The sequence below is a fragment of the Pinus tabuliformis genome, chromosome 1_2 (genome assembly GCF_031772625.1).
Source record: "Pinus tabuliformis cultivar Carrire ecotype Pingquan chromosome 1_2, CPIR1, whole genome shotgun sequence".
NCBI classification, from domain to species: Eukaryota; Viridiplantae; Streptophyta; class Pinopsida; order Pinales; family Pinaceae; genus Pinus; species Pinus tabuliformis.
The window spans coordinates 223,192,567-223,218,718 of record NC_142298.1 but is presented as its reverse complement, the minus strand read 5'-3'; the positions used below and the strand labels follow the sequence as shown (position 1 = coordinate 223,218,718).

The following is a 26,152-nucleotide window of genomic DNA, read 5'->3' as shown; positions in this document are numbered from 1 at the left end:
TTAACGAGCCTAGCGATAGTGAAACTCGTTCTCGTCTAAAGACAAGTTTGTCGCTATTTAATGATTTTAACGAGTCTAACGACAAGGATAACTCGGTCCTTTTCATTTTTAGAGAGTCTGAAAAGGTACATAAAGTTAACTCCAAAATTCCTTTTTCGTCATCTAATCCCTTAAGTCCGAAAAAGTATAAAACAATACAGAAGGGATGAGTTTTCGATAGTTTTAACGAGCCGAACAAAACAAGCGCTCGATCTTTTTGTGCAATAATCCCTCAGGTCCAAAAAGATTAAAATCTAGAGGAGGGATAGCTCTTCCGGTCGCTTTAATGAGCTGGAAGGCCAAAACTCGGCAATCTTTTCATATTTTACGAGTCAGTTGAAAAGAGCTTAAAGAAGACTCGTCTTTTGAGGAACGAGTGATAAATAGGATAGCAGCTGATTCCATGTACAGGTTGGAATTTTCCAATCACGGCAGTGTCACAAGGATGGCTAGGTGAAATCACTCTTCGCAGCTGTTCCTCAAAATGGGTAAACAATCATATGGAGGTGAACGATCGGCCAAATGAAAAGTGGAGGTGACAGGTGCAAACACGACCAAGGCTTTAATGGCTGATGATATTACATTCATGGTGGTTGTTTACCGGGTAGGTTCATTTTTTATTTTAAAATGAGCTTAAACACTGGAGGAAACTCTTGCTCATTGCTTATGTTTATTTTTTAACGAGCATGAAGTCCGCGTTAAAACTGCTCGGATCTTGCATTTATTTTTTAACGAGCATGAACTTTGTGCTAAAATTGCTCGTTTACCCAGTCATATGATAAGAGTGTCTCATCAAGATTCTATTTTTTATGGAGCTTCATCTCACTAAGCTTTGCTCCGGATCCTTTCGTTATGCAAGTTCGGAAACGACTAATCCTATGAGTTTAAAGGGTTAGACCTACAGGTTTAAAGGGAGGACCTAAAAATTTAAAAAATAAATAGCCGCCCTTTGCTTGCACTCCAAAAGGTTTGCATGCCCCCAGGCATAAAGTATGATTTCAAGGTTACCCCTCAATTTGCAGATAAAACATTTGTTTTACCGGGAGAGGCCTACCTCTTTCAGGTTACCCAGAGATTGTTCTGTTATTCTTTCAACAAAACACTTCTTCGGCGATGTCTACCGAGATAAACAAAGGTGAGCGACGAAACCCGCCCTCTCACATAACTTTGACAAGAGAATCTTATTCTAGAACAACCCCTCTTCCAACCACGGACGGGGTACGGACTAGTCATATTCTCCCGCGGAAACCTACCCTATACCCAAAGTTTTCCTGCCGAAGCAGGCCAGGACGCATGCCCCCTGGGTTCCAGTCATATCCTCCCGGATTACTCGCGCTCATCAGGAGGACGGACCGTGGGTTGAGACACTTCTTGCATGAATAGACCATTTAGGGATGGTACATGACTGTTTGCGATGCGTGATCCGGGAAACGAAAGTTGGTCTACGAGCTTGACCATTCTTCCTTCATGCGGAAAACACATTACTCTAAAGAGTGAGGAGACTATAGCTCTCATGCAATATATATAGTCTCGTCCAAGGAGTAGGTTATAATACAAGGGTCCTTGAACAACCATCACGTTCATTTGAATGGTCTTCCCTTTCAATGTTATAGGCACATTGGGGAGGATCCCTAAAGGTCGACTGGTTCCTTTATCAAAGCCTGATAGACTTCTCATTTCAGGCAAAAGCGCTGGCAAACCAAGCGTTTTCCAAGCAATAGAGGAAAGGATACTCACAGATGCCCCTTCATCAATGATAGTGCCAGCCATTACCATTCTGTATATTTGAACGATAATTCTGAATGGTATACTCGCTGGCAACTGGGGTCTGCCTAGTTGGTTCCAGTCAAAGGACACAACCAAGTTGCTTGGTGGTGGGACCGAATATACGGCCAGATATTGCTCTGACGAACTTCCTTCCTGCGATAAAGGAATGGGGGCATTGCCCCCTTGTTCATCAGAGTCAGTGTTAATGAAGAGAATTTGGACGGTGTCGTCTTTATTCTCCTCTGTGATGGTATCATTCGAAGATAGAGCCTCTGAAGGCAAAACCAGGTCAACTGCCGTATCAACCTTTTGACTTTCGTCAGGCATGGATCCAGATGGTTCATCTTCAATGATAGGTGCTTCGGCTGACCACCTGGGCGGGCCAGCCGGGTTCTCAAATAGTGAAGGACTTGGTAGGAGTTTTTGATATCCAGGAGGAAGTTGCACTCGTAAAATCGGGCGATCTTCCAGAACTCTTTTAGCCTCGTCTAAGAAGGGACAACGGTGGATGGCGTGATCGCCTTCACACAGTTTGCAGGGAAATCTAGATTTCCCTCTTTGTCCTGGAGCTTCACTCCCACTAGTTGATGGTGAGCAATCAACATGGCTATCAGAGGCTGATGCTACCGAATTGTGCAAACGGGGAGACCAGTCCCTTAGTATTCGAGGGATACAGGGACAATCTCTATGGAAGTGGTCTCCTTTGCATATGACGCATGGCGATTTAGGCCTGGTCAGTGCTGTGTGTGGATTTTTGTCAGACGACTCTTGTTTGCCCCCAGTCGCCTTTGGCTCCTTCTTCTTCTTTTCTTTCTTCTTCTTCTCCTTCTTCTCCTTAGGAGCCTGGTTTTTGGTTTTACCAGTTCCGTCAAGCGAAGAGGAAGGAGGAGAGGAAGATGAAGTAGAAGGCTGGTGGGCGACTCTGGTCTGGTCTGACTATTGACTCGACTGTTCAGGAATGGTGACGTTCTGAACGACATTGGTTGAAAAGAGCCAAACTGGCAGGCCAATTGTCAGTCCTGGAAGCGACAATGTGGCCATGTGGGGCGCACCAACATCTCCCCAAGAGGAGAAGGGACTAGGATTTCCACCAAGGGGAATTCCTTGGTTGGTGTGCTCCATCTTTCAACCTAAAGATCAACGTAGGAATTAAAGGGTGATTGTTCCGTTTAAAATAAATTTTAACGACGCTTTAGACACAACTTGCTTTTTCAGTTTTAAAGAGTCGAGAAAAAGCTAAAGATGACTCTAGTCTCCTTCGATGTTTTAACGAGCCCGAAGTGACAAATGCTCGGATGGAATTTTTCTGTTATAGAGTCTGAAAAAGGCCAAAAGAAACTGCTCTGGAGTTCTAGGCAGAGGGTGTGCCAAAATTTTCGCAAAACCGCAGAATAATTTTTAGGGTACGGGCGGTCGATCTTCGTGAATGCTGTGTTCACTGCATTGCGATCAGTAGGGCGGCCGACACAGCTTCCTAAGGATAAAGGATATATGCCTATAGGGGTCTCCCAATATATATGCGATGGTACGTGGGAGCACAATCCGTACTAGCGCTATCGTCCCTCAAGAAGAATCACCCACCTTCCACGAGATCGAAAGTCACTAGGTTTAACGACGTCGGAACACGTCTCTAGCCTAGACCTCTATGTTGTGCGTTATGTTACAAAGCGTTGTTAGGTTCATTCAGTTTATTTTAGGTTGATCTTTTTAAAGTTTGTCTTTCAAGGTTCACCACGAGATGTATGATACAAATTACTAACTGCAGTCTAAAGATGATAAGCAAGCTTTATATCTTTTCAACTTTGAAAATCCTAGCTACTAAGGGAAAAGAAAGACACCATCTTTTCTCAAAGAGCAATCAGCACACTCTAATGCACTTTTCCTAAATCCAACATGCAAACTATCAAATGCAAAATGCACAATGCAGGTGTTTGTTTTCCGCTTTCTTAGTATTGATGCCTACAAAGAAAGCTTTTTGTACAACTTTGAATTTGCTTTTAAATGATCAATACAAACAAGTTCACTTTTTCGAAATCAGAGATGGTAGAAGAGATTACACTACTTAACGATTTTCGGAACAAAGACTTGCTTTGATACTTAAAAGAGACAAATTCAAACCAATAAGCAAAAGTAAATGTATAATCAATCTGCAAACAACCTATGAACTCTCTTCTAAGATCACAATCAATCAGATCTGAATCAAAGGCTACAGAATGACTACTTTACTTATGCAAAGGAAAACTGTAAATGATACCACAAACACATAAAAACACTCACAGTCTTTTTGTACAAAAGGAGGCGGAATCTAAGCAAAGAAAAGGAGTTATCTGACTGGTACCTATGCTGGTTAAAGGCTGCAAAAAACAGAGATCAAAACAGGGCAACGGAGAGCAGAGAACCCCAGCTGCACAAGGCCAAACTGGTTCAGCGCAACCTCAACACTGAGGATTTGACATTCAGCGCAGGTAGCCTTCACGGGAACTGCGTTGAAATGCAAACTGCCTTCACAGCAGTTGCGCTAAAGGAGAAACTCTCATTTCTCCTGGGTTCTGGGTCACAAATTGCTCAAAAATCAACAGTTTCAGGCCAAATCAGAAACACAAGCAAGGTATAATCAAAGGGATGCTTTGAAAGCTACTAAGATCTATCACAAGGATCATCAAATCATTTGTGAATCCATTGTTCAGATCATAGACAAGTCCAGCAACTGGATCAAAGAAGCAACTTTCTACTTTGCATCCGGGAAAGATGCAGTTCGATTGTTGCTGTCAAGTCTATGAAGTAAACAAATGACAGAAACACAAATGAAATGAATAAACAAATTGTCCCCAGTATGGTCGCCAATTTGTTGTGGGGAAAGATGCCTATGCAGGACGATCCTATCCACCTAAGGTGTGACAGTGCCTTAGCAACAAACGAGTACAGCTATACTGGTTTCTTCCTTTATGAAATGTGAAAGAAGAGAGATCAATAGACTTACCGGTGTCTTCCATTTGTCCCTCGATCCAATCTCCCTTCTCTTCGGGTGTTCACAACTACTTGTCTTCTTGCTTATCCAGCTACAACTTCCTGCAAGATCACAAGAGAACAGCTACTTGCGACAAGAGAACAGCTACTTGAGACAAGAGAAGAACACTACACAAAGGCAGATGTTCACATTCATAACTAGTTTAGGATTAGAAATAAACCAAATACACTAATACATTTATACATCAAAATACATCAGCATATAGGAGAAACCAAGATAGCTTTATTGATGAATAACAAGGTTCAGGAAGAGATGCAACCCAGAGGGCTCCAATCCAGCATCTCCTTCCCAGCAAATAGAATTCCTATCTTCAGCCCCTTCAAAGCATTAAGCACCCAATGATTCCAGTCTCAAACCAACAGCAATTCTTTGCAATAATAAAATTCCAGCCCCTAGATCTCATGGAGGAGAGATCTATATATAGTTATTTTGGAGAGAGGATGAGTCAGCTTGAGATCTGACTAGTGTCCTCTCCCTCTCTCAGTTCTTGAGTCCACTTGGAGGTTCTTGCTTCCACTTGGAGATTTGGAACCTCTTACTCATCACCAGTCGAATTCCCTGAGGCAAGTGTCATTTTGGAAGCTTCCTGAGCATTTACACCTTGAGGAATGAGTCTGCCACTTGTCCAAACTCGCTCAGCGCAGGTAGCTAGTGTTGGAGTTGACATTCAATGCAGGTAGATAGTGGAGCCACTGACATTCAGCGCAGATGGTCAATGGAGCAGTTGACATGATCCTGAATTGACTTGTTTTTGAGCAGTTTCAGGTGGAGAACTTTTGTGAATTGCTGTGGTTTGTTAGCCTTGTTCCTCTAGGGGTAGGAACAACATGTTTAGGGACTTTGGATCCCTTAGATTATGGACATTTCATGCTCAATGTTGTAAGGCACAAAAATATCTATAACACTCGGGATTTTTAAAAACTTACCACAGGGTTAAGAAGAATTTTTTTGGGGATGGCCTTAAATCAGATATTCAAAATTTTGTGGTGGAATGTTTGTTTTGCCAACAAAATAAAGTTGAAACAATTAAGACCCAAGGTCTATTACAACATTTATCCATTCCGCACCAATGTTTGGAGGAGGCTTTAATAGATTTTATCACATGCTTACCCAAGTCCGAAGGAAAGAGTGTCATCATGGTGGTAGTTGACAGACTTACCAAGTATGCATACTTTTGTGCATTATTGAATCCATTTAAATCCAATACAATTTCTATTGCATTTATGTAAACAATTCAAAATCTACATGGGAACCCAAAGATTATTGTAGGGGACAGAGATCCCATCTTCACTCGTTATTTTTGGACATATTTATTTTCTTGTCTTGGTACTGAGTTAACTCATAGCTCATCTTATCATCCTCAACCTGATGGAAAACTTGAGATAGTAAACAAATGTTTGGAAGGATATCTTTGTTGCTTTATATATGATAAGCAAACACAATGGGTCAAATGTTTTCCTTTGCCTGAATGGTGTTCTAACACTTCCTTCCATACTGCAGCAAAAATGACCCAATTTATGGCACTTTATGGATATCGTCCACCATTTGCCACATAATTTTTAAAAGAAAATTCTAAGGTTCAAGCAGTGGAATATCACATTGAGCATCAACAACAAGTTATCCAACTCTTAAAGGATAACCTTACTTTGGCACATAATAGAATGAAACAATAGGCATATCAACATCGCAGCAAAAGAAGTTTCGATGTAGGTGACTGGGTATTCCTACGGCTGCAACCATATAAACAAATGTCCCTCAAGCAAGTTAAGAAGGATAATAAATTATGACCAAAGTATTATGTTCCATATAAGGTGTTGCAAAATATTGGTACAATGGCGTACAAATTGGAGCTTCCAGAAGCTTCCCGAGTGCACCCAATTTTCCATGTTTCATGCTTAAAGAAGGTTATAAGTGACAAACTCCTAGTTCAAACAATATTTCTATAACTTGAAAAGGAAGGAAAATTCATATTGGAACGTGAAGCAGTCACAAAAACAAAATTTGATATCTACGAAATCGACCAATTCGGAGTATCTCATCAAGTGGAAGAACTTACACACTAAAGATTCCACGTGGTAGGGTGAGAATTTTATAGAGAAGCATCCAGAACTACTCAAGCATTGAGGAGAACACTTTTTCGAAGGAGGGGGCATGTTAGGTCCCTTTAATACTAGTGATTCCCCCATTACTATTTTCATTATATCCCTTATTTTTATTTTTGTACCCCTAATGTCCCCATATTGTTATTATTGTGCCCCATAGAAGCTCACTATTGTTATTATTTTTCCCTTATATTATTATTGGTATGCCAACTTTGATTATATTGTGAGCCCTTAGACTCCTACATATAGAAAGGATGTTTTGTCATTTGTATCATCCAAGAATTATTCATATGTGTAATGTAAAGGAGGATTCCCCCTCGAAGAGGCTGATTTTGAAGGCGTTGATCTCTAGTTTCTTCTATTTTGTGAGTTGGTTGCATAAAACTTTTCATGTTAAGGGTTGTGAAATAAGGAAACATGAATCTAGGAAAGTTATAGAAAAAATAATTAGAACCCCTACCATGTGTATGTTCTTGGTGGAGCTAGATAAAAATGATGCATGAGAAGAGTGGATGAAAGTTGGTTATGGCATAAAATATTGGACATGCCTAAAACATAAGTAGTAAGAGGCATGCCTAAAATATCAAAGCCAAGTAATTCTATTTGCAAGTCATATCAGTTTGGGAAGTAGATGAGGGTTATTTTCAGGACAAAAGAATATTCACCAACCAAGCCACTAGACCTATTTCATACAGATGTTTGTGGCCTTACAAGAACCCAAAATTTAAGAGGTGAGAGATAATTTGTGCCTTTTATTGATGATTATACAAGGGAAACATGGGTGATATTACTCAAATAAAATTCATAAACCTTCACCAGGTTGAAAATATTCAAAGTTTAAGTTGAGAAGAAATGGATGTAAAGATAATGTTCTTGAGATTTGATAGAGGGGGGAGTTCACCTTAGATGAATTTCATGATTGTAATGAAATTCATGGAATTAGAAGACAATTTTCAATAACAAGAAGTCCTCAACATAATGGGGTTGTTGAAAAAAATAATAAAACAATGCAAGAAATGGAAAGAGCCACGTTAGGTGAAGAAAATGATCTAAAAAATTTTGCGGGAGAAGTAGTTAAAACAATATTCTCTGTATTATATATATTTAAACTTAGAGTAAATAGTGATAATACTCCTTATGAATAGTGAAAATGTAGACTTCCCTCAATTGAGCATCTAAAATTCATTGGAAGTGAGGATTATATCAAGAGAGATGAATATAACTTTGGAAAGCGACTCTAGAGTTGATGGAGGAATATTCTTAGGGTACTAATATAGAAGAAAAGTCTACAAGTGCTACAGCAAAAGACTAAAAAATATATTGGAATGCCTTGATGTAAGGGTAGATGAAGCAATGCCTCAAGCTCAACCACAAGGAAATGAAGATTCACAAGAGGAAGAATAAAAGGGATATGAAGAAAAAGAGGAAGAATCACTTCATCTAAAAAATCCTTCAAGATATGTTCAAAAGGACCATCCATATAGTCAAAGACTTGGATATAAAGAATCAAGAGCTCAAACTAGAGAAAAATTTATAATAACATCAAGTGATGCAAACTAGACACTATGGTCAAAAATAGAACCTAAGTATTTTCCTTAAGCTAGTGAAGATAAGCATTTGGTAAATGCTATGGAAGAGCTAGACTAAATATAGAAAAATGAAACATGAGAACTTGTTTCTAGACGAAAAGACAAAAATGCAATTGGAACCAAGTGTATTTAAAAAAATAAATTAAATGAGTATGGACAAGTAGTGAGAAACAAAGTTAGACTAGTTTATAAAGGGTATGCATAAGTAGACAACATTGAGTTTGAAGATACTTTTTATCTTGTATCTATACTATAAGAAATCAAAATGTTTTCGGCATTCTGTCGAGGCCTCAACAACTATGGAATCCCCCCACTTAATTTTTCTAAACCAATTAAGGGACCTCCCATATAACTTTTAAAAATATCACCTTGGTTTAAATTTGGTTTCCTATTTAGAGTGATTCTTAGTTTTTCACATTCTACATTTCCATCATCTTCTACACTTTATTTTTTGTAACCTATAGGAATTGCCAATTGGGTCAGTCTCGTACTTGTGTGACACGAGGTCGATTCTGGCATCTACCACTATACCTCTAGGGGCTTACAAGCTATTCACCTCTCCATAGACTGAGTCACAACCAAGGGATTGAACCTTAGATCTCTTGGTTTGCACGTTTCCACATCATTTAGATCACCAATGAGCTTCCCCCTTGCGACATCATCTTCTACTCTTTGAGATCGTTTAGGTGATATAAAGTTTTCTTCATTTTAAGTTCGAGATGAAAAGTTATGTCAGTTTAAATTTTTTCATTTTATCATTTTTTGATGATGTGGCATGACGAAATCACAGGATGACTTGGCATGATGACTAAGCAAATGATGTGTTCCCTTGGTCCATGAGTTAGATAACCATGCTAAGTATGTTGACATGGAAATTGACGTGGATCTATATATATATATATATATATATATATCTATATATACACACACACACACACACACACTATTGTTTGCTTTTATTATTTTATTGTATTTCGATTTATTATATTATATTATATCTTTCTAGAATTTTGTGTGTTATGACTTCGTAATTTCTAAAGGATGTGAGAGAAACCCATAGGTAACCACAAAAGCACTTGTAAGCTTAGAAACTATCCCTTCTAAACTCGGAGAGGGATCTCTCTATGAGATTTAGACTTGTTGTAGGGTTTTAGGCTAGTTATTAGGTTCATAATTTGGTTTTTTGAAATGTTTCGTTGAAACTGCAAGGAAAGTGCATTGAGAAATGGAGTCTATTTCTTAGAGTGACCAGATATAGAAATATTAGAACAGATTGAAAGAGGGCAAGGTAGGCAGGTTATTGGATCTTTGAAATTTATGGAGTGAAAGGGAGGAAAATATTTAGATTCAATTAAATATAGAGAATTTTAAAATGAATTCTATATTTAATCTTAGTTTTAAAACATATATATTTCTTATAAGCCAGAACAGAGTGTAATTAAACAAGTTCAACCCTTCATATTCTTTTAAAAAATACAGATAAGAAAGACATATGAAAAACATAGATATAACAAGTTTACAAGAGAAACGACATCACCAATTAGCCTGACACATGAATCCTAGAACAATCTTTTGTATTAATATAAAGGTTACTTTTAGTTTAGTGAACAACTTTACATCAAAATGTTCTTTCTTGATACAAGTCCCAACCATTTTCTAAGTCTAATTAAAACATGTGTATAGAATTGTATTGAACTAACTTAATATTCCAAAAAGGAACTAACTACTAAACGATCTCTACCAATTCCAGGAAAAATCTTAATAATAAACTAAAGATAACATCAATCACTGGAAATCTGCACGAAATCTAGAACTATTGGAAAATCTTCGGCCTTGATATCTAGAAAATTGTCAACTAGTGATGATCCTCTACCTTAGAATCTGTTATCACTGAAAATTCTGTTGCCAAATTTGCTTAGATTAGTTTCAGGGCAAAGTGTTTCCGCAGCGCATCAATCCTGTTTAGCAGTTTCGCAGCGCTACAGGTTTAGGTGGTTTCGTAGCGCGCTACAAAACTGGGGATTTGTCCGAAACCATAACTCACCCATATCACTTTTGTCTCCTATGGGTTCTGTGGGAATGTCTGGCTCGACATGTCACAGTGCAGGTTATTATCATCAATATACAAATAATACTGCTGTGTTTTTCATCTTCAAGGTTTTCTCTATAATCCCACTATATTGGTCAAAGTTCTGGTATCTAGTGGAGGTCAATATCCTAGCATGCCTATTGTACAGAGTTCTGCTTTCTTTCAGAAATCTGCATCAAGTGGGAATCTCACAGGAAATGGCACAAGTATTTAGGACGTAAATCCAGCCTTTGGTTACCCAACATCCAACAGGATCTGCAGCAGCGGAAAATTCTTTATATGGGATTATACCTTCTTATTTGGGGGGAGGCTGCAAACCTACGGTTTATGCCAGAGTGCCTCTATTATATCTACCATCATATGGCATTTGAGCTGTATGGGATGTTAGCTGGCAAGGTGAGTCCTACAACAGGGGAAAATGTAAAGCCAGCATATGGAGGTGATGAGGAGTCCTTTCTCAGAAAAGTTGTGACCCTCATCTATGAACTCATTGCAATGGAAACCAAGAGAAGCAAGGATGGCACTGCAAAACATTCTCAATGGAGGAATTATGATGATCTGAATGAATATTTCTGGTCAGTGGATTGTTTTCGGCTAGGATGGCCAATGCGTGCAGATGCAGATTTTGTTTTTATATGCTACCAGGAGATGGCTGTAACTCTAAAGAAAAGCCTTTAACTGATAGAAACAGATGGCTGGGCAAGATGAACTTTGTTGAAATCCGTTCCTTCTGGCACATTCTTAGAAGCTTTGATCGAATGTGGACCTTCCATATTTTGTCTTTACAGGGAATGATAATTCTTTTCTGGAATGGATCGAGCCAGCCAACTGGAATCTTTAATGAAGTTGTTTTTAGAAAAGATCTTGAGTATTGTTATCACCACCGCAATATTAAAGCTTGTTCAAGCTATTCTAGATATAATTCTTAGCTGGAAAGCAAGGAAAGCCATGAAGTCATCAGAAATTCTAAGATATGTTTTGAAAGTTGTCGTTGCTGCTGCAGGGGTAATCATCCTCCCAGTCTGTTATGCTCACGCATGGATAACCCAATTGGTCTTGGTAAAATTTTCAAGAACCGGTTTGGTGACAAGTGGGAAAGCCCTTCATTATACATTTCTGCAATCGTGTTCTAATCTGGTTCCTAATGTACTTGGGGCAATATTGTTTTTATTGCCCATGATAAAGCGATTTATTGAAAGCTCGAAATGGCACATTGTGAGTATCCTGATGTGGTGGGCACAGCCTTGACTTTATGTTGGTTGGGCAATGCACGAAAGTCAGTTTTCTCTCTTCAAGTACACAATGTTCTGGATCCTACTTCTTGTAACCAAACTGGCATTCAGCTACTACGATGAGATTCATCCATTGATTGGGCCTACAAAGGCTATCGTGACAATGCATATTAGTGCATTCGAATGGCATGAATTTCTCCAAACGCAAAAAACAACATTGGCGTGGTGATTGCCCTCTGGGCTCCAATAGTACTTGTTTATTTCATGGACATACAGATTTGGTATACCATTTACTCCACTATCTTTGGAGGTATCTATGGTGCCTTTCGCAGACTTGGTGAGATACGAACATTGGGGATGCTGAGGTCAAGATTCCGATCTTTGCCTCTAGCTTTCTATGCACATTTAATACCACCTACATAAAAACAAGAGGGTGGAAAGTCGAGTTTCTGCACTGATGATTGAACGACAGCAATGTGCACACATGGCATGCATCAGAGCATGGTAATGAACACATGGCACTGTAAATGGAGGACGACGGTGATATCGACGGATTCAGCATCCAGCCCATCATAATCAATAGGGTTCTTTCTACACCTCATAAATGGCCATCGATTTAGATTCAAAGCCAATTCCGAAAGAGGTACAGGAACATGGTGAATCGTTCTGAAGTTGACAAACATTTATAGCCAGTTTTGGGGAAAGAGCAACACCACAGCTGCTCGTTGGCCATACTGTGAGGGAAATTTCTTTCCAGATAAGATGGAAGAAGCGAACTGGAATTGCAGATAGAATCTCAGAAGTTTCTGCAGTGATCGATATACAAGCAGTTGTCGGGGCCTATTTGGCCTGCCGAGAATTTGATCGCCTTAAATGTATTGTAAGTTTACAAGCCCATGTTCGTGAACGAAAGCAGGCTGCAAGAACTCTGCGTTGTGCGCAAGCAATTGTCAGATTGCAAGCTTTGGTTCGTGCTGGTCGAGTGTGATTGTCAGAAAAAGGATATGCAAACATTTACAGTGGAATTCCTGGTTATTAAGTGCATAGTGTCAGATTGATCTGCATATTGGTGCGTGTATATTATCTTTGGGTCAGCATATACCAGTGATCAAGGGGAAAAATTGAAGAGGTTGATTTTGCCAAAGAAAGCAGATATTCTAATATCAGAGCCCAAGGGAATATTATTACTCAATGAAAGAATGCTAGAAACATATGTGATTGTGAGGGACAAGTTCCTTGGTCCTACTGGAAAAATGTTTCCCACTATATGCAGGATACATATGGCTCCTTTAGTGGGCTATTTCTCCCAGCCTGTTGCAGATGGTCTTGACCCAAGATTGCTTGTGACCCCTGGAACAAAGGTAGTCAGCGCAACAAGGAACATCTTTACAAACACACATGAGCAATCACCGAACAAAGTGATGCAAACTGCAGGTGGTACTCTTGATAGTCTTACTTATCGGCTAAATCTTGAAGATTTCTCAGCTAATGCTCGGATGAAAATGCCCATTTAAGCCAAAGGAATATGGTTAGAGTATCTTTGACTACAGAGGATAAACAGAGGTTTTCTGCTGCTTTGGATTGAGTATAGTTTCGAGGAGAATGCAGAATTGCTGGTTGCTTCATGCCAACAGTTTTTCTCAGGGATCCTCCAAGGTCTTTACACCATCCACAGGTTGTGAGTCTATTATGTATTTCAAAAGACAGTCGAAAACCTGCAAGCTCAATTGTTGAGGCATATAAATTAGTCACGAAGCATGTAAAGGTGCAAGTTTTGATATATTTTATGCTCAAGTATGCAATGGTCATATTGTTTTCTGAGTCGAGTGTTGTCACAGCATACTACCAGAAGTTATTGAAGGTGTGAACCTTTTCTTATTATCAAAAGTCATGTCCTCAAAGTTAGCACGAAGGGCCTACAAGGTGGTTTGCTGTCCACAGGAGCTGGAACATTGGCTCGAGTGTTTGCAGATGGGAAGACCACATTCAGTGTCTCAAAAATGATTGCCATAATGTTTGCGCGGGGGAGTGTCCACTTCTTAGAGAATTGAAGGTTTTAATGGTAAACTCTGTATCCATTCTTGTGTTACACTTGTTTACCAAGGAAGCCTCCAGCATGTCAGGAGCATGGTGTTACCCTATTCTCTTGGGTTATTAAAGAATTAAAGTATCCACTGCTGCATACTCGGTGATGGGGGACCAGAACCGAAAGTTTAGGGATATTTTCAGTCAATACAGAACAGATCAAAGCCTTTGGTATTCAAAGCTAGCATGGGACATTAATTGCCCATCTTATGCCATCTCATGCTATCTCAGCTGAACGAAGAGAAAGCCAGGTGTCAAAGCTAGGTGTCAAAGCTGCAAGGAGGAATCTTAATTGTAATAAATGCTATGTCCAGCATGATGTAGAATTAGGATTTTATTTGCTTTAGAATTCCAGTGCTGTAGATTAGTAGCCTGCTGTATTTATTAGTTGGTTTTAAAAAGTTAGTAGGTGTCATCATAGGGAAATGATTGAGCTCTCCTCACGGGGGAGGAGGGAGCTCGAATCAGGTAGAGGAAGCATTCTATATAGAGCTGAAAGATGAATGTAATAGGGGTTGGACATTTTATACAAAAACAGAGTTATTTGGGCCAATGTAAAGACTTGTTACAGTAATAGTAAAACATTGGTTGTTTCTTCTCAAGATTCTCAATGGATTATTTTGTTCAAATATGATGGTGGTGTTTTCTCTTATATGTTCTTTTATAGCCTTGTTATAACATAATCACTCAGAATTCATTTCTAATGCTCTGACTTCCTGTATGTTTGGCAAGCTGTGGTTTGTGTGAGATATGTTTGAACATCTAATGCAAAGAGCCTTGACTTCCATGAAATGACTGTGCTTTTGTTTATTAAATGTGTAAGACTCCATAGCCCAATGAAGACCAATTTGATATGTGTTCAACCAGCTTTGTTTTCATGAATTTGTAAAGAGTTAGCCATCTGTTGTTGTGATTGATTTTTATCAAAAGTCTGTGAGAGAGCCCTCTCTGATCAAGGAGGCTAATCCTTGGTCTAAAGTCTGGTTGAAAGAGTTACATGAAATCTTGCTTGGCTGCAGCCTTTAGTACTGATTTTGTGATAACATTTTGGTGCGTCTGCTGGGAGTCTGATGATTATTTATTCCCGAAGTTTGAAGATTGAATTTCTGAAGGTAGTAGGAGTTCAAATGATTTTCGAGGCTGCAAACCTACCTTGGCGACTCCATTGTTGAAGAATTCAAAGTTCATACATTCATGGTGATTCCACTGGAGTTATGAAGGACCCAGAAGCTGCCATTCTTAGTTCAAGGTATGCATGCATAGATTTCTCAGGAATTCATGGTTTCCCAAATCATTTTCCCAAGGATGCATATTTTCTAAGGAATGGTCCAAAATTCAATGGAGAAGATTTGAGTTTAACCTTGAGGCATATAACAGATTTTTGTCATTTTACTGAGCTTCTTAGAGTTAAACATGAGGATGTTTGCATTATGTTATTTTATGATTCACTTCAAGGGAAATGCAAACAATGGATTCAAAGTTTTCCTACCAAATCTATTAAGTCATTTCAAGACTTTTGGCTTATGTTTTTGGAGGAATGGATAGATAGGTCAGAGGTGGTGGTAAACTCTCCTTCAGTTGAGGGTTTCAAACAATGGAATGATGATCATAGTGAAGAAGAAACAAATAAATATTTTTCTTTGTCCTTATCCTCATATCTAAAATCCTTTGACTGCAAGGCAGAGGAAAGGATGAGATTTTTGGATGAATTTGCCAAGGACCTTGAAAAAGAAATTGAAGGTTTAGAAGGACAAATTCAAGCATACAATTTTCATGATCATGATCATTATTCTCAGAAATTTTCTATGGTAGAACGTAAGGAGACAATTCTGGTTCCTTTCTCTTTCACGATTGAGGAACTGAACACTGTGGTTGAAGATCAGTTTGCACAGCTGGAAAGTTACAAGGAAAATCAAGCTGATCATATATTCTGGGATCCTATAGCTGATTACATGGAAGAGTTTTACTCTCCAGTGTTTCAGTTTTCCTATAAAGATCAGAGGCAGTTTCAGTGGCAGCGGTCATCACACTGTCAGATTGGCTCTGAACTCCAATGCGGTCAAAGAAATCAAATATCAGATAAAGCAGAGGATTGGCTACATTGGAAATTTCATATTGATTGAACAGAAAGAAGTTGAAATTGTTAGGGTAGGTAGGTATAGGTAAATGCAAATAAGCTCAAGGTTAACTGAGCATTTCTTTTTTCAGTAGATGTAGCTTTCTTTCTCCTACAGTCATGCTTGTCAAGCGAATTTCTGTTTGTCACAAATGGATAAGGCACTGGAGCTGCATGTTCTTAGTGTACCACAAGGGCACACTATCCCAAGTGGAGCCACTGTTATCACTGAAAATTCTGTTGCCAAATTTGCTTAGATTAGTTTCAGGGAAAAGTGTTTCTGCAGCGCATCAATCCTGTTTAGCAGTTTCGCAGCGCTACAGGTTTAGGTGGTTTCGTAGCGCGCTACAAAACTGGGGATTTGTCTGAAACCATAACTCACCCATATCACTTTTGTCTCCTATGGGTTCTGTGGGAATGTCTGGCTCGACATGTCACAGTGCAGGTTATTATCATCAATATACAAATAATACTGCTGTGTTTTTCATCTTCAAGGTTTTCTCTATAATCCCACTATATTGGTCAAAGTTCTGGTATCTAGTGGAGGTCAATATCCTAGCATGCCTATTGTACAGAGTTCTGCTTTCTTTCAGAAATCTGCATCAAGTGGGAATCTCACAGGAAATGGCACAAGTATTTAGGACGTAAATCCAGCCTTTGGTTACCCAACATCCAACAGGATCTGCAGCAGCGGAAAATTCTTTATATGGGATTATACCTTCTTATTTGGGGGGAGGCTGCAAACCTACGGTTTATGCCAGAGTGCCTCTGTTATATCTACCATCATATGGCATTTGAGCTGTATGGGATGTTAGCTGGCAAGGTGAGTCCTACAACAGGGGAAAATGTAAAGCCAGCATATGGAGGTGATGAGGAGTCCTTTCTCAGAAAAGTTGTGACCCTCATCTATGAACTCATTGCAATGGAAGCCAAGAGAAGCAAGGATGGCACTGCAAAACATTCTCAATGGAGGAATTATGATGATCTGAATGAATATTTCTGGTCAGTGGATTGTTTTCGGCTAGGATGGCCAATGCGTGCAGATGCAGATTTTGTTTTTATATGCTACCAGGAGATGGCTGTAACTCTAAAGAAAAGCCTTTAACTGATAGAAACAGATGGCTGGGCAAGATGAACTTTGTTGAAATCCGTTCCTTCTGGCACATTCTTAGAAGCTTTGATCGAATGTGGACCTTCCATATTTTGTCTTTACAGGGAATGATAATTCTTTTCTGGAATGGATCGAGCCAGCCAACTGGAATCTTTAATGAAGTTGTTTTTAGAAAAGATCTTGAGTATTGTTATCACCACCGCAATATTAAAGCTTGTTCAAGCTATTCTAGATATAATTCTTAGCTGGAAAGCAAGGAAAGCCATGAAGTCATCAGAAATTCTAAGATATGTTTTGAAAGTTGTCGTTGCTGCTGCAGGGGTAATCATCCTCCCAGTCTGTTATGCTCACGCATGGATAACCCAATTGGTCTTGGTAAAATTTTCAAGAACCGGTTTGGTGACAAGTGGGAAAGCCCTTCATTATACATTTCTGCAATCGTGTTCTAATCTGGTTCCTAATGTACTTGGGGCAATATTGTTTTTATTGCCCATGATAAAGCGATTTATTGAAAGCTCGAAATGGCGCATTGTGAGTATCCTGATGTGGTGGGCACAGCCTTGACTTTATGTTGGTTGGGCAATGCACGAAAGTCAGTTTTCTCTCTTCAAGTACACAATGTTCTGGATCCTACTTCTTGTAACCAAACTGGCATTCAGCTACTACGATGAGATTCATCCATTGATTGGGCCTACAAAGGCTATCGTGACAATGCATATTAGTGCATTCGAATGGCATGAATTTCTCCAAACGCAAAAAACAACATTGGCGTGGTGATTGCCCTCTGGGCTCCAATAGTACTTGTTTATTTCATGGACATACAGATTTGGTATACCATTTACTCCACTATCTTTGGAGGTATCTATGGTGCCTTTCGCCGACTTGGTGAGATACGAACATTGGGGATGCTGAGGTCAAGATTCCGATCTTTGCCTCTAGCTTTCTATGCACATTTAATACCACCTACATAAAAACAAGAGGGTGGAAAGTCGAGTTTCTGCACTGATGATTGAACGACAGCAATGTGCACACATGGCATGCATCAGAGCATGGTAATGAACACATGGCACTGTAAATGGAGGATGACGGTGATATCGACGGATTCAGCATCCAGCCCATCATAATCAATAGGGTTCTTTCTACACCTCATAAATGGCCATCGATTTAGATTCAAAGCCAATTCCGAAAGAGGTACAGGAACATGGTGAATCGTTCTGAAGTTGACAAACATTTATAGCCAGTTTTGGGGAAAGAGCAACACCACAGCTGCTCGTTGGCCATACTGTGAGGGAAATTTCTTTCCAGATAAGATGGAAGAAGAGAACTGGAATTGCAGATAGAATCTCAGAAGTTTCTGCAGTGATCGATATACAAGCAGTTGTCGGGGCCTATTTGGCCTGCCGAGAATTTGATCGCCTTAAATGTATTGTAAGTTTACAAGCCCATGTTCGTGAACGAAAGCAGGCTGCAAGAACTCTGCGTTGTGCGCAAGCAATTGTCAGATTGCAAGCTTTGGTTCATGCTGGTCGAGTGTGATTGTCAGAAAAAGGATATGCAAACATTTACAGTGGAATTCCTGGTTATTAAGTGCATAGTGTCAGATTGATCTGCATATTGGTGCGTGTATATTATCTTTGGGTCAGCATATACCAGTGATCAAGGGGAAAAATTGAAGAGGTTGATTTTGCCAGAGAAAGCAGATATTCTAATATCAGAGCCCAAGGGAATATTATTACTCAATGAAAGAATGCTAGAAACATATGTGATTGTGAGGGACAAGTTCCTTGGTCCTACTGGAAAAATGTTTCCCACTATATGCAGGATACATATGGCTCCTTTAGTGGGCTATTTCTCCCAGCCTGTTGCAGATGGTCTTGACCCAAGATTGCTTGTGACCCCTGGAACAAAGGCAGTCAGCGCAACAAGGAACATCTTTACAAACACACATGAGCAATCACCCAACAAAGTGATGCAAACTGCAGGTGGTACTCTTGATAGTCTTACTTATCGGCTAAATCTTGAAGATTTCTCAGCTAATGCTCAGATGAAAATGCCCATTTAAGCCAAAGGAATATGGTTAGAGTATCTTTGACTACAGAGGATAAACAGAGGTTTTCTGCTGCTTTGGATTGAGTATAGTTTCGAGGAGAATGCAGAATTGCTGGTTGCTTCATGCCAACAGTTTTTCTCAGGGATCCTCCAAGGTCTTTACACCATCCACAGGTTGTGAGTCTATTATGTATTTCAAAAGACAGTCGAAAACCTGCAAGCTCAATTGTTGAGGCATATAAATTAGTTACGAAGCATGTAAAGGTGCAAGTTTTGATATATTTTATGCTCAAGTATGCAATGGTCATATTGTTTTCTGAGTCGAGTGTTGTCACAGCATACTACCAGAAGTTATTGAAGGTGTGAACCTTTTCTTATTATCAAAAGTCATGTCCTCAAAGTTAGCACGAAGGGCCTACAAGGTGGTTTGCTGTCCACAGGAGCTGGAACATTGGCTCGAGTGTTTGCAGATGGGAAGACCACATTCAGTGTCTCAAAAATGACTGCCATAATGTTTGCGCGGGGGAGTGTCGACTTCTTAGAGAATTGAAGGTTTTAATGGTAAACTTTGTATCCATTCTTGTGTTACACTTGTTTACCAAGGAAGCCTCCAGCATGTCAGGAGCATGGTGTTACCCTATTCTCTTGGGTTATTAAAGAATTAAAGTATCCACTGCTGCATACTCGGTGATGGGGGACCAGAACCGAAAGTTTAGGGATATTTTCAGTCAATACAGAACAGATCAAAGCCTTTGGTATTCAAAGCCAGCATGGGACATTAATTGCCCATCTTATGCCATCTCATGCTATCTCAGCTGAACGAAGAGAAAGCCAGGTGTCAAAGCTAGGTGTCAAAGCTGCAAGGAGGAATCTTAATTGTAATAAATGCTATGTCCAGCATGATGTAGAATTAGGATTTTATTTGCTTTAGAATTCCAGTGCTGTAGATTAGTAGCCTGCTGTATTTATTAGTTGGTTTTAAAAAGTTAGTAGGTGTCATCATAGGGAAATGATTGAGCTCTCCTCACGGGGGAGGAGGGAGCTCGAATCAGGTAGAGGAAGCATTCTATATAGAGCTGAAAGATGAATGTAATAGGGGTTGGACATTTTATACAAAAACAGAGTTATTTGGGCCAATGTAAAGACTTGTTACAGTAATAGTAAAACATTGGTTGTTTCTTCTCAAGATTCTCAATGGATTATTTTGTTCAAATATGATGGTGGTGTTTTCTCTTATATGTTCTTTTACAGCCTTGTTATAACATAATCACTCAGAATTCATTTCTAATGCTCTGACTTCCTGTATGTTTGGCAAGTTGTGGTTTGTGTGAGATATGTTTGAACATCTAATGCAAAGAGCCTTGACTTCCATGAAATGACTGTGCTTTTGTTTATTAAATGTGTAAGACTCCATAGCCCAATGAAGACCAATTTGATATGTGTTCAACCAGCTTTGTTTTCATGAATTTGTAAAGAGTTAGCCATCTGTTGTTGTGATTGATTTTTATCAAAAGTCTGTGAGAGAGCCCTCTCTGATCAAGGAGGCTAATCCTTGGTCTAAAGTCTGGTTGAAAGAGTTACATGAAATCTTGCTTGGCTGCAGCCCTTAGTACTGATTTTGTGATAACAGAATCTACAGAGTTTGAAGTTGTCTTCACAAACCTGTTAGTTGCCCCTTCAAACTAATTAATTCTGCCACCTATATCAACTAGCGGTCCCTTGAGTTCTATTTCTATCGTTTTGTGCCTCTCATAATCTTTTGAATGCTTCATTATTGTCACAAAATATTTGGGGTAAAATATATATATTTTGAATAATATTTCCAACTATTTTGATTAAACCTATAAATGATTTTCATAATTAAAATTAACATATTTATTTGAAGGATTTAATAAACCATCTTGTAAATCCATGTGTTGTTTTTAAATCCAGGCCTTTGTTTTCTAATTCCATGTCTTGTTTTCCTTTCCCATGGATTTTAGAAACCATGTCTTATTCTTCTTTGGTTGGTAAAGTAATTTTTATTATGTCATATTCCTCTTTGGTTGGTAAAGTAATGTTTATTTTCCCCTTTTAATTTCACCTATATCTTCATTTCACACATTTAAATCTCTTTTTACTTTTACATGTACCTGTAAATTCATTTTACACTTGTAAATCTTGGTTTAAACTTATATTCCTATCCGTAAAACTCATTTACCTTAGTCTCACTTTTTCTCAACCTCATTTACCTTAGTCTCACTTTTTCTCAACCTCGCATCCGTAAAGATTATTTCATAAATGTATCAAATATTTCCTTTATATCTGTCAAAATTATTTTATAGATCATGAAATATTTCCATTATATCCGTAAAATTTATTTTACAAATGTATGAAATATTTCCTTTATATCCATAAAACTTATTTCATAAATGTATGAAATATCTCCTTTATACTTGTAAAACTTATTTCATAAATGGATGAAATATTTCCTTCGTATCTGTAAAACTTATTTCATAAATGTATGAAATATTTCTTTTATATCCACAAAACTCATTTCATAAATGTATCAAATATTTCTTTTATATCCGTAAAACTTATTTCATAAATGCATGAAATATTTCCATTATATCCGTAATACTTATTTCATAAATGCATGAAATATTTCCTTTATATCCGTAAAACTTATTTCACAAATATATGAAATATTTCCTTTATATTCATAAAACTTATTTCATAAATGTATGAAATATTTCCTTTATACCCTTCTCGCCATACATAGTAATATTCAAATAAATATAATTAATGGTTTTTGGAGGGTGGGTAGGTAATAAATGATTTAGGAAGGTGGGGCCGAAATGAAAGAGGGAATGATAGTTGTAAAAAGCAGTAAATTTGAAACGGCTTTTCAGAAACCCCATTTGGTTAAATGTCATAGGCGCTGGGGGCTCTGAAATATATTAATAACCATTGTTTTAACTTTTCACATATCTCGATGCATGAAAAAATAGCGAGTTTTAATAGTTAAGTTCGGAGTGGGGTCATAAAGTTGATTTGAATTTTTTATTTTGATTTTGGCTTACCAATGAAATTAAATGTCGTTCTAATGTTTTAGAAATTAGGTTGCAAAGGTATTTTTGAATTAATTTTAATAATTCAAATAAATAATTTCACATTTAATAATTCAAATAAATAATTTCACATTTAGGCCTTTTTTTTTGTTTTGTGGCTTTCAGGAGCATACTTCAACTTGTTTTATCTTTTGATCTTGAAGTATATCATTGGAAATTTGTTTCTGAGTAGTTTACCATGAAAACACTTACAACATGATCTGGCCTAGAATTTACATCAAAAAGTCCCAAATATTCAGATTTGTGTTGACCATAGAGCTTCATGAACAAAATGGTTCCTTAGACAAACAAACATTTAGGCTATGACACCTAGTGCTTCATAGGCTCAAATTTACCAGCATATTCCCAAAATAAATAAATAGATAATCATCAATTGATCGGTATAAATTATAGGACCCTACCATTGGCTCCAATGGGGATTACAACCTCCTTGTGAGCTGTCAAGAACATTTTAGATCAGTAGCATTTATCCATTGGGAAAGCTTCCCTTATTCCTACAACTGACTTGATTTACGTGTTATTATCCATAAATATGGGAAAAAAATCACGAGAAGCTTAGGGCCTTCTCTATGTTCTTCAAATCAAGATGTGAGCCACCCTCATTCTTGCAGTAGAATAGTAAAATGATATTTAGAATGATTTTAAATGAAACTGATCTATTCTAGAAGAAATTAGTGTTTGAGTAGTCTTTCATTGACAGGCCCACCTAGCAGTCCTTCTCTAGCCAAGTCCTTCAACAAAATTTCATTGTTACTTATGAAAGTCTCAATTTTATATGGCCCTTTCCACAGACTATCGAGTTTACCATGCTTACCTTTGTCTTCATTCCTCGAATCCCATTTTAACATAAGGTCATCTATTTGGAAGTCATCTTCCTCTGTCCTTTTATCATGAATCTTCTTAACTTTATCTTAAATGAGTTGAGTTTTGTTGTAGAGCTCCTCCTCAGATTGCAGCGACTGTATGGTCTGATTTATCCTTCTATATAAATCATTTGTTTCCACTTGTGATTCTGCAATAAATTTAGCACATGGATTCTCAGGGAAGCAGGGAAGATTGAATCTAATCCATATACTAATTGAAATGGAGACATCCCAATAGATTTATTTATTCTAATTCTATAAACCCACATGGCATAAATCAACTTCTTATGCTAGGAAATTTTATTTTTCTACAATAGTTTTTTATGATGTTGACTAGAGTCTTGTTAGAAGACTCAACTAAATCATTCCATTGTGGATAATAGGTAGTAGAGTGTCCCAATTTTATGTGGTATTTGTTGCAAAAATTAAACATTTTCTTTGATTTAAAGGCATAAACATTATCAATAATGATCTTATGGGGACATCCAAACCTAGATAGGATATTTCCTTCCAAAACTTGAATGATCACAATGTCTATTTTCTATCTAGTTGTGATAGCCTCAATCCACTTGGTGAAGTAGTCAGTGGTTGTCAAGATCCATCTATGTTGTTCTGAAGAGCTTCGATAGATTTCGCTAATAAAATCTAGACCCCAATATAGAAAAGGAGCCTCAATTGAAATGGGTTTCATAGTTAGAGGCAAGAGCTTTATCTCACCTTCAAATATTTGGCACTAGTGGCATGTTTTAAACTTCTTATGCACATCTGCAAACGAGGTAGGCCAGTAAAAACTAGCCCTCAGATTTTTTTTGGTTGTGGTCTTCCAGTACAAATGGAATTCACACTCTCCTTGATGAAACTCTTCCATGGCCCTATCTACTTCATCTTTAAACAAACAATTTAGAAAAATAACTTGAACGTCTTTCCAATATACAATCTAATCTAAAATGGAGAATTTCATAGCTTTCAACTCGAGAAACCTAGCTTTTGTCTTTGTTAAACGAGGATGAGATTGTAAATTTTGTAACAAAAAAATAATATCTGCATACCATGGAGAGGTAACAAAGGCCTCTGGTACTTGTGGAGTCACCAACTCTTCCTGTTCATCAAGTGTTGAAGTAATACAATAAATATCTAGTACATGAAAGTTGGACTCAACCATTATCTTAGCAAATCCCTGGCCTTTTGATGGGCTTGGTAGATCTTATCTCAAAGTCATATTCTAGGACTACAACAATCCATTTGCCTCTTTTTCTATCTGGTTCAGTTTGTGTAAGGATATCCTTTACCACAACACTTGGAACAAATGCAATGATATGGGAATGTAGGATGTAAGGTCTAAAGTATTTTAGTGACTTCAACAAAGAAAAGCCTTGTTTCTCCATGATGTTATAATTTAATGAGGCATCCCTTAAAGATATGCTAAAAGACACTATGGGTTGCTCATGTGCTTCACTGTTTTTCTGGAACAAAATAGCTACAATAGTATGCTCAGATGAAAAATAAAAAATCATAAAATCCTTTGTATAGTCAGGGCTTATCATAATAGGAACAGTGGTTAAAGCTAATTTTACTTTACTAAAATATTTCCTAGCTTCAGTATTCCATTTTATTTTAATATATTTATTTATCATGCTTGTAACGACTCTTAATATGTCGGCCAAGTTTGGAATAAATATCCTGAGGAAATTTATCCTACTAATGAAGGATTAAAGTTCTTTCTTGTTTCTAGGAGGGTTAATTTTTAGTATGGCTTCAACTCTACTAGCATATATTCTAATACCTTCTTTTGAAATGCTATGACCTAGAAGTTTTTCTTAAATCCAAAAAGAGTTTTCTTAGGGTTCAAGGAGATACCATACTTTCCACACTTTTCAAAAAAAATTCTTAAATGCAATATGTGTTCTTCATATGTTTTTGAAAACATAGTTATATCATTTAGGTAAATCACAATGAATCTATCTATTTCATCAGAAAATTCAATGTCCAATACTCTTTGGAAAGTGGCCCGGATATTCATGAGGCCAAAAAGCATTTTTACATACATTAAAGTCTGCTAAGGTGTAGTAAATGTTATTTTGTGTTGATCATCGGGATGAACCAGAACGTGGTTCTACCCTAAGAAACCATCCAACAAAGAGAGTCTATTGGAACCAACTAACTTTTGTAGGATATGGTAATTGTCCTTAAGAGATACCTTGCCTCAATTCCTAAAATCTATAGAGAGCCTAATTTCACCTGTTTTCTTTCTAGTAGGTAGATTAGAGACCCATTTCGAAAATCTGAGGGGTACAATGATCTTTGCATCAAAAAATTTTTTGACTTCTTTTTCTATCAAAGGTAATAAGACTGGATTCACTCTCCTCAATTTCTGTTTGAAGGGATTTTGATCTTCCCTGATGGGAATGGTGTGTTGTATGATACTAGTATCATATGATTTTAAATCTTCATAGCTCCAAGCAAACACATCAGAGAATTCCTTAAATAGCTCAATGTATTTTTGTTTTTCTTTAGGAGGCAAGGATTTGGACAGTTTCACAATTTTAGGATTCTCTGCAGTTCCTATGTTATAGTCCTCTACCTCAGCTCCTACTGGTTCTATTTTTTGCTTTTTGGCTACATCATTGAAGTAAAAAATCTCTTCCAATGGTACCAATCCTCTTGGAAACACATTGTCTTTTAGTTGTAGAACCTCAAGTTCTTCTTGATTGCCATCAATTTCATTTAACACTATTTCTTTTGTATTTTCATCTACATCATTATCTATATCAATATTTACAAACTCAAATTCATCTTTTAATTGTAAAAAATTCTCTACTTGTTTGTCACTTCCAAAAACTTGGCAATATCTTACATTGTCTGGGACATCTAGTTTGTGTTTTTATCTCAACCTCATATTTTCTGTTAGGATGGAATGACACCTTACAATTACTAGCTGAAGTAGCTAAATAAGCTACACAAATATTTTGGCC

The 26,152-nt window shown here is 37.7% G+C and overlaps 2 pseudogenes; both read left to right on the top strand.

Annotated features, from left to right (window-relative positions):
* The first annotated feature begins 10,589 nt into the window (after positions 1 to 10,589).
* LOC149205220 (callose synthase 3 pseudogene) lies at positions 10,590 to 12,075 on the top strand (annotated as a pseudogene).
* A 4,374-nt stretch (positions 12,076 to 16,449) lies between these two features.
* Positions 16,450 to 17,987, top strand: LOC149205219 (callose synthase 3 pseudogene; annotated as a pseudogene).
* The last annotated feature ends 8,165 nt before the right edge of the window (positions 17,988 to 26,152 follow it).